This window comes from Schistocerca serialis, chromosome 1 (assembly GCF_023864345.2).
Source record: "Schistocerca serialis cubense isolate TAMUIC-IGC-003099 chromosome 1, iqSchSeri2.2, whole genome shotgun sequence".
Lineage (NCBI taxonomy): Eukaryota > Metazoa > Arthropoda > Insecta > Orthoptera > Acrididae > Schistocerca > Schistocerca serialis.
Window position 1 is genome coordinate 1,105,834,492 of NC_064638.1, and position 12,304 is coordinate 1,105,846,795.

Below are 12,304 nucleotides of genomic sequence, written 5' to 3' on the forward strand. Positions count from 1 at the left end.
CTTACCACATTTTTTTCCATTCTTGTCCGTCCTCTGCTAGAGGTACTACGGGATATTTTCCAGACAGGATTGGCGAAGGGCATCGAGAAAGTCCAAAGAAGGGTAGCTCATTTCGTATTATCGCGAAATAAGAGAATGTCACTGATATGATAAGCGAGTTGGAGAGAAAAACCATTAAAACAAAGGCGTTTTTCGCTTTGGGATGATCTTTTCACCAACTTCCTGCTCTGAATGCGAAAATATTTTATTTTCACAATTCTACATAAAGATAAATGTAAATGTCGTGTGACTAGGGCCTCCCGTCGGGTAGACCGTTTGCCGGGTGCAAGTCTTTCCTTTTGACGTCACTTTGGCGACTTGCGCGTGGATGGGGATGAAATGATGATGATTAGGACGACACAACACCCAGTCCCTGAGCGGAGAAAATCTCCGACCCAGCCGGGAATCGAACCCGGGCCCTTAGGATTGACGTTCTCTCGCGCTGACCACCCTTTTTCTTTTTCTTTATCTTTTTTTTTTGTTCGTTACGTTTGGTCTGGGCGGACGTCACATAACATCCATGCAAGTTGATCGCTGCTTCCTTTACTCAGCCCTCTGACCGAACACGCTGAGCTACCGTACCGGCATTCAGCTACCGGGGGCGGACTGCATAAAGATGAATGGTCATTGTAATAGAGTAAGAAAAATCGGAGCCGCTATAGAAATATTTACGTGCTAATCTTTCCCAAGCGCTGTTAGAGAGTGGAATGGTACAGAAATAGTCTGCAGGTGGTTCGGAGAAGCCTCTGCCAGGCACTTAAGTGTGAACTGAAGAGTACTCACGTAGATGTACCCCCTTTACCATAGAAGTTATTCCCTGATGTATTAACGTATGACTTATCATCCTGTCCCTTCTTCTTTCCAGCACTTGCCGTATGTTACTTCCTTCGCCAATTCTGTGGAGAATCTCCACATCCCTCAGCATATCAGTCCACCTAATTTTCAACATTTTTCTCAAAATCTTCCATTCTCTTCTGTTCCAGTTTTCCCACAGTCCATGTTTCACAACAATACAATGCCGTTCTCTAAGTATACAACATAAAAATTTTTTTCCTCAACTTAAGGCAAATGTTTGCAACTGGTGGATGTATTTTGATCAGGAACACCCTCTTTGCATGTGCTAGTTTGCTTCTGATGTCCTCCTTTATTCGTCATTCATGAGCTATTTTGCTTGCAAGATCCGCAGTGTTCTTTAATTTCGTCTACTTCATGAGCACCAATTTTGATGTTAAGTTTGTCACTGTTCTCTCTTTTGCTACTTCTCATTGCTGTAATGTTTCCTCGGTTTACTCTCAATACATATTCTGTACTCATTAAACTTTTCATTAATGAATTAGCACGTGAATACCAAGGATAGCAATACATTTCTTTGGGGTGCGCCTCAAATTATTGCTGTCGATGGCTCACCAACTTCCCTACCAACAAATCCTCAATCCTCTTGCAATTTTTCTGATGTATCCTACGATTAGCCCCTTTTAGTAAATGCTGATATAGTACCAAGTCAAATATTTTCGAAAAGGTTAAGAAACGCTGCATCCGCCTGACTCTCGTGACTCAGGACTCTTGGCATTTTCTTCTAGTCGCCTGTGATCAATGGTACTAGAGAATGCAGGGAGTGTGTATTTGCACACAAGAACTGGGTGAAAACTTTTCAATACTGCTCGCTTTAAAGAAAAAGCCAGAGTGTCTAAGGTACAAGTGTACAAGCTCCTCCATGCTGATGATGCTGCAACATACTGAAATAAATGGTTCAAATGGCTCTGAGCATTATGGGACTTAACATCTGAGGTCATCAGTCACCTAGAACTTAGAACTACTTAAACCTATGTAACCTAAGCACATCACACACATCCATGCACGAGGCAGGATTCGAACCTGACAGTAAAACATAGACGGAATTATGTTACAGGATTATCAAATAGTAAAGGGCAGTGAAATGAAAGGTAAACGAGTTACAGTTACAGGAACACATTTCGGAAACCATTAAAGAATACGTAAAATTTATTGTAATGGCACATGTCTTTCTGTATGTTCGCGTAAAATTTCTATTCTGTAAATACCCAAAAAAACTATCACATAGTAAATTAAAATCCATTCATGTGTACTAATATTGATAGCATGCAAACACTTTCGATGACTGCTATTCAGTAAATACTTGTGTAGCTGTGTGTTAGTGTGACGTTCACAACGGTAAATGAATGATTACAAAAAAAGTCAAAAGCAGTATCGAGAAAATTCTGTACTTGGCTGCAGATACACACAGCAGATGATTTTAATAATTAATTGTGGTACCGTTAATGGTGCGCGATAAAAAGTTACTTGACTACTAAAAAATTCAAAAATATTCAAATGTGCGTGAAATCTTATGAGACTTAACTGCTTAGGTCATCAGTCCCTAAGCTTACACACTACTTAACCTAAAGTATCCTAAGGACAAACACACACACCCATGCCCGAGGGAGGACTCGAACCTCCGCCGGGACCAGCCGCACAGTCCATGACACTACTGAATTAAAGATGAAAATTGCACATTTGCTGTATGTAATATTTTGCGTCGCTGTTGACATACTTTAAATATCAGGTGATAACTTATGTCGGCAAAAAACCATTCCTACAATCTTTATAAGGCCGGTTGGCCAATCTTAGTTACAAATTGTCCCAGAAATATGCATAATAGAGAAACATACTGTAAAATATAAGGCAAAAATAGATCAGTAATCTTCGCTATAACGCTGTTCGTCACGCAGATTGCTTCTGTACGCTTTAGGTAGATGAGAGACGAATTTCGGAGTGTTCATAGTTCCAGTGAAATATTCTCGTGGACGCGCGACGCCAATCAAAAGTCCAAAGCCTTGACCAGAGTGAATGTGCTGACTAGCATAGAAATGGTGTCCATAGTTTGCATTTTATGGTAATTAGTCCACCTCCACCTCACTCACAGCGTGCAGTAACACAGAGGTCAGAGTTACCAGCTCTCGGATCTGACCAGTCCTCACTAGATTACGTGAGTAATTGCAAAAGTGTTAATGGCACACAAGTGGCGTGGTGAGTGTCAAATAGGAATGATTTTTCCTTCACAAACACGCTACAAAGTAGATGTCGACTATAACAGCAGTGGTCTTCATGTCTCTGATTGGCATGACTCAATATGCAAGTACACAACGAGAGTTTAGTAGTTTGTTAACTACATATCTATTATGACCTTGTGGTGCTTCAGTGTCCATAGAAAGTTTTTCTGGATAGCGTTCAGCACAGGTGCGTTTTTCTTTCAGGTCGCTAAAGGTCTTTCTAATAGTTCATTATGCTGACACTGGTTTGATGAGTTTCATAGCATTGTCTCGTAGTCTGTGGAACCGTAGGGCATGACTTCCGGCGAAAATAGATCGGGCACCCATTCACTTCCTGTGTAAAGTGGGTCGGCTCTAGTAGCAAGGAAACCTGACCTTGACAGTAGCGTGGAGACAGGCCACCAACAATGAAAGACTCCTTCCGACAGCCGGCTGCAACGAGGGTTCTGAGAGTGGCGGCGGACGCTGTGTCCAGAGAAAATCTCTCAGCGGGTCTTCTACCACCGATCACTGAAAGCCGCACTCGGTTCAGCTGCGGCTGGTCTCAGCTCTTGCCTCTACCATCGGATTTTTTAATTATGGAGCCTCGAATTTAAGCTTTAATTACAGGCGAACCAGTAGCTCTGTAACAAAATTAGTTATATCAATATTTTTTGTTTTATTCTGCATTATGTTATGGAGCAATTTGGTTTTAAAATTCAATGCACATTTTTTAAAATTTTAAACTGTAATAGGGATTATCTGGTTTGCGGCGTCTTCGCTGCGAAAAACTCACTTCAAAATTACACTTAAGCGCCAAACAAAATGGTATAGGCATGCGTATTCAAATACAAACAGGCAGAATACGGTGCTACGGTCGCCAACGTCTATATAAGACAACAAACGTCTGGCGCAGTTTTTAGATCGGTTACTGCTATTACAATGGCAGGTTATCAAGACTTAAGTGAGTTTGAACGTGGTATTATAGTCGGCGCACGAGCGATGGGACACAGCATCTCCGACGTAGTGATGAAGTGGGGATTTTCCCGTACGACTATTTTAAGCGTGTACCGTGAATATCAGGAACCCTGCAAAACATCAGATTTCCGACATCGCTGAGGCTGAAAAAAGATCCTGCAAGAACGGGACCAACGACGACAGAAGAGAATCGTTGAACGTGACAGAAGTGCAACCCTTCCGCAAATTGCTGCAGAATTCAATGCTGGGCCGTCAGCAGGTGTCAGTCTGCGAACCAATCAACGAAACATCATCGGTATGGGTATTCGGAGCCAAGGTTCACTCGTGTACCCTTGATGACTGCACGAAGAGAAGCTTTACGCCTCGCTTGGGTCCATGAACACCGACACTGGAGTGTTGATGACTGTAAACTTGTTGCCTAGTCGGACGAGTTTCGTTTTAAATTGTCGTATTGAGGCGATGGACGTGTACGGTTATGGAGACAACCTCATGAATCCATGACTCTCCTTGTCAGCAGGGGAATGTTCAAGCTGGCGGAGGCTCTGTAATGGTGTGGGGCATGTGCAGTTGGTGTGATATCGGTCCCCTAATACATCTAGATACGACTGATGACACGTACGTAAGCATCCTGTCTGATCACCTGCATCCAGTCATGTCCATTGCACATTGCTGTGGACTTGGGCAATTCCAGCAGGACAATGCGACACCCCACACGTCCAGAACTGCTGCAGAATGGCTCCAGGAACACTCTTCTGAGTTTGAACGCTTCCAATGGCCACCAGACTCTCCAGACATGAACATTACTGAGCATATCTGGGATGTATCGCAAATTGGTGTTCAGAAGGGATCTACACCCCTCGAATTTTTGAACAGTCCTGCATGATTCATGGTGGCAATTCCCTCCAGCACTACTTCGGATATTAGTCGAGTCCATGCCACGTTGTGTTACTGCACTTCTGCGTGCTCGTGGGTGCCCTACACGATATTAAGCAGGTGTACTAGTTTCTTTGGCTCTTCAGTGTATATAGCTTGAAATGATGTTGTCCGATGTTAATGAAATTGTAATGGGTTATAGGTACATATATCGGTAGTGGAAATCTCAAGTTACAAAATATTTCAATCACCCAAAAAAGGTCTCAGTTTTCTAAAGTAACTTTGCTAGAAAAGCAAGTAACAGGAAGTCCGTGTTTGTTTTGGCAATTCTAAGAAGCTACAACCATTGTGACCGTACAGTGGGATACGGATTTTATAAAAATAGTGATATTTAAGACTGGTTCTATGCATCTCTGATTGTGGAAATAACAGCGGGCGCAATGGGGGAATCATGTGCTACGTCGCCAGTCACAGGCAAACCATTTACTAATAGCCCAGTGGCTCGCAGCAACGACACATTCATTTTCACAGCCGTGCACTCTGTTAACCGCGAGGTCCAGCATGCATAGAAGCAGTCTTAAACATCACTCTTTATAAAATACGTATCACTCTGTACCGTCACAGTGGTTGTAGTTTTTTACAAGCCCAAAACAGACCATCAAAACAAACCCATGCTTTCTGTAATGCGTTCATCCTGGGTTGAGAGAAAGTTACTCTAGAAAAACTTTTGTTGGCTGATTGAAACTTCTGTAACTTGAGATTTCCACTACCAACACATGTGCCTGTAACCTATTAAAATTTCATTAACATCAGACAAACATATTTCAAGCTATATAGTTTTGAAGTGAGCAGTTCGTAGCGAAGTCATCGAAAACTGAAAATCCTTATACAATTTAAAATAAAAATATATATACTGCACTTTAAATACAGTTTCTCTATATTGCCTAAAAAACTATTGGTACAACTCATTTTCGATAGGCCTGTTGGTTTGCTTGTAATTAAATCTTAAAGTCGAGTATGGATACTAAAAAATCCGATAGTAGTCTCCGTGTGCTTGTGTATCTTGCTTTGGATGTGATTGTCTTTGAACAGTTGTATCACTTAACATTATACAGGGTGAGTCACCTAACATTACCGCTGGATGTATTTCGTAAACCACATCAAATACTGACGAATCGATTCCACAGAACGAACGTGAGGAGAGGGGCTAGTGTAATTGGTTAATACAAACCATAAAAAATGCACGGAAGTATGTTTTTTAACACAAACCTACGTTTTTTTTAAATGCAACCCCGTTAGTTTTGTTAGGACATCTGAACATATAAACAAATACGTAATCAGTGCCGTTTGTTGCATTGTAAAATGTTAATTACATCCGGAGATATTGTAACCTAAAGTTGACGCTTGAGTACCACTCCTCCGCTGTTCGATCGTGTGTATCGGAGAGCACCGAATTACGTAGGGATCCAAAGGGAACGGTGATGGACCTTAGGTACAGAAGAGACTGGAACAGCACATTACGTCCACATGCTAACACCTTTTTATTGGTCTTTTTCACTGACGCACCATGAGGGGTGAGGTACACGTACACACGTGGTTCCCGTTTTCAATTACGGAGTGGAATAGAGTGTGTCCCGACATGTCAGGCCAATTGATGTTCAATGTGGTGGCCATCATTTGCTGTACACAATTGCAATCTCTGGCGTAATGAATGTCGTACACGCCGCAGTACATCTGGTGTAATTTCGCCGCAGGCTGCCACAATACGTTGTTTCATATCCTCTGGGGTTGTAGGCACATCACGGTACACATTCTCCTTTAACGTACCCGACAGAAAGAAGTCCAGAGGTGTGAGATCAGGAGAACGGGCTGGCCAATTTATGCGTCCTCCACGTCCTATGAAACGCCCGTCGAACATCCTGTCAAGGGTCAGCCTAGTGTTAATTGCGGAATGTGCAGGTGCACCATCATGCTGATACCACATACGTCGACGCGTTTCCAGTGGGACATTTTCGAGCAACGTTGGCAGATCATTCTGTAGAAACGCGATGTATGTTGCAGCTGTTTGGGCCCCTGCAATGAAGTAAGGACCAATGAGGTGGTCGCCAATGATTCCGCACCATACATTTACAGTCCACGGTCGCTGTCGCTCTCCCTGTCTCAGCCAGCGAGGAATGTCCACGGACCAGTAATGCATGCCCCGTAGATTCACTGCCCCGTGGTTTGTGAAACCCGCTTCATCGGTAAACAGGTAGAACTGGAACGCATTCTCTGTTAATGCCCATTGACAGAATTGCACTCGATGACTAAAGTCATCACCATGTAATTGCTGATGTAGCGACACATGAAACGGGTGAAAGCGGTGACGATGCAGTATGTGCATGACACTACTTTGACTCAGTCTACCGGCTCTCGCAATGTCCCGTGTACTCATGTCTGGGTTCATGGCAACAACAGCTAACACACCAACGCACCCGCTTTTCCTGTGACGGGCCTGTTACGGACCCGTTTGCGTGCTGCGACCATACCTGTTGCATACAGTTGGCGGTAGATGTTTTGCAATGTGCAAATGCTCTCTGTCCGGGTACCGTTCTGCATACACCCTGCAGGCTTCAGCTGCATTTCGTCGACACTCGCCATAGATGAGTATCATCTCCGCCTTTTCAGAGTTCGAATACACCATGGTCACAGTTCCTACAACACTACACTATCACAGACGGCTGGTAACACGGTGTACTACAGTTGGTCTGCGTGCGGAGACGAATGCAGAATAACAATAGCAGCAAGCGCTACATGCGGACACTGCGACAGCTAGACCAAACCACAACAGTGCACTACAGCCACACTCGTAAACACGGTCGTCATCGTAAACATGTCCCTGCAGATGCTGCTCGCCGACCGTGGCCCGTGTTTGTTACAACACGCAACTGAACGTCGGAGGTTTCAAGCGTCAACTTTAGGTTACAATATCCCCGGATGTAATTAACATTTTACAATGCAACAAACGGCACTGATTACGTATTTGTTTATATGTTCAGATGTGCTAACAAACTAAGTGGTTCCATTTAAAAAAACGTAGGTTTGTGTTAAAAAACATACTTCCGTGCATTTTTGTATGGTTTGTATTAAACAATTACACTAGCCCCTCTCCTCACGTTCGGTCTGTTGAATCGGTTCGTCAGTATTTGATGTGGTTTACGAAATATATCCAGCGGTAAGGTTAGGTGGCTCACCCTGTATATACAGTTCAGAAATGTTGCACAAAACCATAGCACATAACAATCACATGTACACAATAAAAGATAATCCTGATGTATAAACATGCAGAAGTAGTGCTAATTATGATCCTGTGGCCTGCAATTAATTTTACATTTTAATAGGTATACAAGAAAAGATAACTCCAACCGAAAGTGACAGAACGGTACTAGTTATGGCTTGGTGGGCTCAAAACATGTACTGTGGCGTTAAAACTCTCATGTTACTCTTTGGCCTATGAACTTTCTGCCAGTTAGAAAAACACGTACAGCATGATTCTGGATCCTGTACCTTGCAAAAACTTTCAATCCTAAATTATTTATGGAAATGCAGTTCAATGGGCGGCTCCGTGGCCTCAAAAATTTGCAGTATATTAAATGAGGCTCTTAGTTCTTTAAATATGAAATTATTTAAATTACGTTCAAATATGACGTGGGATCCATGTCCAGAAAATTGTGTTATAAAAAAAGCAATAATCATTAATTTGAACAATGAAGTTCCGTGAGACGGAAATCATGCATTACTAGGGGTGGTCACCGTTACTAGCCATACAAATAGTGGTGAATAGCATGCAGGTTCATTCTACAGTTATTAGCGTGCCCTATGATCAGATACTGTTCCACTAAAGTAAGTAATTATACTTCTTGATTTATGTGGTGGGTCATAACATCGTATTTTCTCTGTATCTTCCCATTCTTTCACAGTTTAAGATACTTCTTTTTAATCAAAAATTGTTTTTGTGAGACAGTTCTGAAAAATAATTTGATCACGAACATAACATATGTTTAATTATTTCATAAAGAAAAATTTTGAACTACCTTAATTAAAATTCAGATATTTAGTACAAATACCCCCTTTCCATACCTGAATTGGATTCCGCATTACGTCTACTGCTGCTATTACCAATTCTTACTTTTTTTGGCCGGTATCATTACCGTCAAAATGTTTTATGGCCGGAATAATTGCTGTAAAAATGTTTTAATAAATGGACACTTCCACCGGACGATCATCGCATTCCCTGCGAACATCAAATAAAAAAAACCATAGACAATGATGCATTTCCTGACTTCAGACTTACGTACTTCCTTGCGAATTTAGTTATACACTATTTCGACAGGAAAAATAACTACTAAGCTTATCGTGCCCTCACGCCTAAGTAAACCTGTTGAGTCCAGTTTACGTATACTACGAGAACGCTTCTCGTCACTGTAAATCCAGACGCTACGATCCCGCAACCAACAATCCAATTTAGCCTTTAATCACAGTATACAGTGTCCACGTGTCTGTCTACATCCATGAGTACACGTCAGTGGCGCAGACCTGGGTCCGACAAATCATTATCAACATGTTCTCTTGTCACAGTGCGACCCCGCAACAGGCATACTTAATTATTCACTGATGAAACGTTAAAAACTCTTCTAATAACTCATCTAATAACTCATCTGATATTCCTGCGTTTAGGGCCACGGCACACGCAACTTGTACTGAAATTTCACAGTTGATCAACACACGCACGATAATCATACTTATAATATACAAATATTACACCCAGCAAGGCGGCGCAGTGGTTATCACACTGGGCTCGCATTCGGGAGGACGACGGTTCAAACCCGGGTCCGGCCACCCAGATTTAGGTTTCCCGTGATTTCCCTAGATCGCTCCAGGCAAATGCCAGGATGGTTCCTTTGAAAGGACAGGATTTCCTTCCCCATCCTTGCCACAATCCGAGTTTGTGCTCCGTCTCTAATGACCTCGATGTCTACTGTACTTGAAGCCCAATCTTCCTTCTTTTCTTACAAATCTTACGGACTAAGCCTGTATTTGTTGTTGTTGTCTTCAGTCAAGGGACTGGTTTGATGCACTCTTCATGCCACTCTATCCTGTGCAAGTCTCTTCATCGCAGAGTAACTACTGCAAACTACATCCTTCTGAATCTGCTCAATGTATTCATCTCTTGGCCTCCCTATACGATTTTTCCCCTCCACGCTTCCTTCCGGTACTAAATTGGTGATCCCTTGACGCCTCAGAACATGACCTACCAACTGATCCCTTGTTGTAGTCTAATTGTGCCACAAATTCCTCTTCTCCCCTATTCTTTTCAGTACCTCCTCATTGGTTACGTGATGTACCCATCTAATCTTCAGCATTCTTCTGTAGCATCAGGTTTCGAAAGCTTCTATTCTCTTCTTGTCTAAACTATTTATCGCCCATATTTCACTTCCGTACGTAGCTACACTCCATACAAATGGCTCGCGGTTCTAGGCGCGCAGTCCGGAACCGCGCGACTGCTACGATCGCAGATTCGAATCCTGCCTCGGGCATGGATGTGTGTGTTGTCCTTAGGTTAGTTAGGTTTAAGTAGTTCTAAGTTCTAGGGGACTGATGACCACAGCTGTTCAGTCCCATAGTGCTCAGAGCCATTTGAACCATTTTTGAACTCCATACAAATACTATCAGAAAGAACTTCCTGACACTTAAATCTATACTCGATGTTAATAAATTTCTCTTCCTTAGAAACGCTTTCCTTGTCATAGCTAGTCTACATTTTATATCTTTTCCACTACGACCATCATCAGTTATTTTGCTTCCCAGATAGCAAAACTCACCTATTACTTTAAGTCTCTGATTTCCTTAGCTAATTCCCTCAGCATCACCTGATTTAATTCTACTACATTCGGACTACATCTATAGGTACACAAACTTCACACTCTAAACCTGTATGTAACACGAACTGTACTCTGTCGTACTTAATAATCTCTGTGTTACGAACGTCATTCGACCATTTCACGCTCAAATCTTAACTCTGCTAACAACTCTTAAAACTCTCCTCCGCAGACATGCCTCTACCGGCCAACATGAGCTCTCTTCTCACTCGATACGGTAATTTCACGCTGCAAAGCCGTTCAATCACCTTTGACGTAAACGGATCGTCTGACATGTTATTTCTGTTGAACATAGTCTTGAAATATTTTCTTAGACTGTTCCATAACGATCTCGAATACTTAGGCGACACGAGGAGCTCTCTCTTTTGACATTCCTCCTGCAGTTCCGACCAATATTCCTCCATGAAATATCGTCAAAATTCATTATAATTTGACAGTCAAGTACTCTGACACTCATCGTTGTCGCAGGATCTCTACGCAATTGTGCGCAAACGAAGTTAATTTTTTGGTGGTGTGACCATGACAGTGGTAGAATATGGTCTAAATTACTGATCCAAAGTCTCTGATGAAATTCATCGGACTTATTCGAAAAGTGACTTCTATTCTAGACTCCAATATACTGTCGACGCAGTACGTCCTCTTCGGTGATTCTTAGACTATACTCAACTGATTCACGCGACTGTGTAGTGGAGTGACTACTAACATTTTCCTCACAGCTATCACGTGCAAATTCCATCCCGATCTTATTTTCCTCTTTCAAAGTAGTCGTTATATTCATAGTTACTGCTTTGTTCTGTTTATTGGATCTTTCTTCCAACAGCTTCAGATCTTGCTTGATTTTATTTAATATCTTCACCAATGCTTTAACTTCGTTCTTCAGCGTTGCTCTTCCATTGCTATTGCTTATTCTGTATCTACTCGGCGCAACCCATCGTCTAGCTTCGCAAAAATTCTCTCTTCACCCTGGCGGCATTTTCCCATACCCCTCTCTCCCAAATCTGTAATTCGTTTCTCAGGGTGTTTCCTATGAACCTCCAACCTTCCTTGAATTTTAAAAAATCGGTCTGCGGTTTTTGCTTCTAAGTCGGCACTAATTTTTTTTAATGAGGCACCTTTCCTCAGTTCTTCTATTAGTCTAAATATTTCTCTAGTCCGGACACTTGGCACTTCTTGTCGATTCGCGATATTTTCCCATGACTGTTCAGTCTTTCGGTGTATCTCCGCCTCATATTCCATATTATGTTGAACCTTTTCTATTAACTTGACCAGCATGGATTCTTCCAATGCTGATATACTGGACTATTCACCGTACGTGGTTTTTAATTCTGCCTTTTCGTTGGTGGTTACTTCAGTTGTAGTTTCAACTATTCCCGTTTGATTAACAGTTTGCATTTTCCTGCCCTCATCTTGCTCGTCCTTTCTCCTTTTCGCTTGTGTGATTTCCTTTTC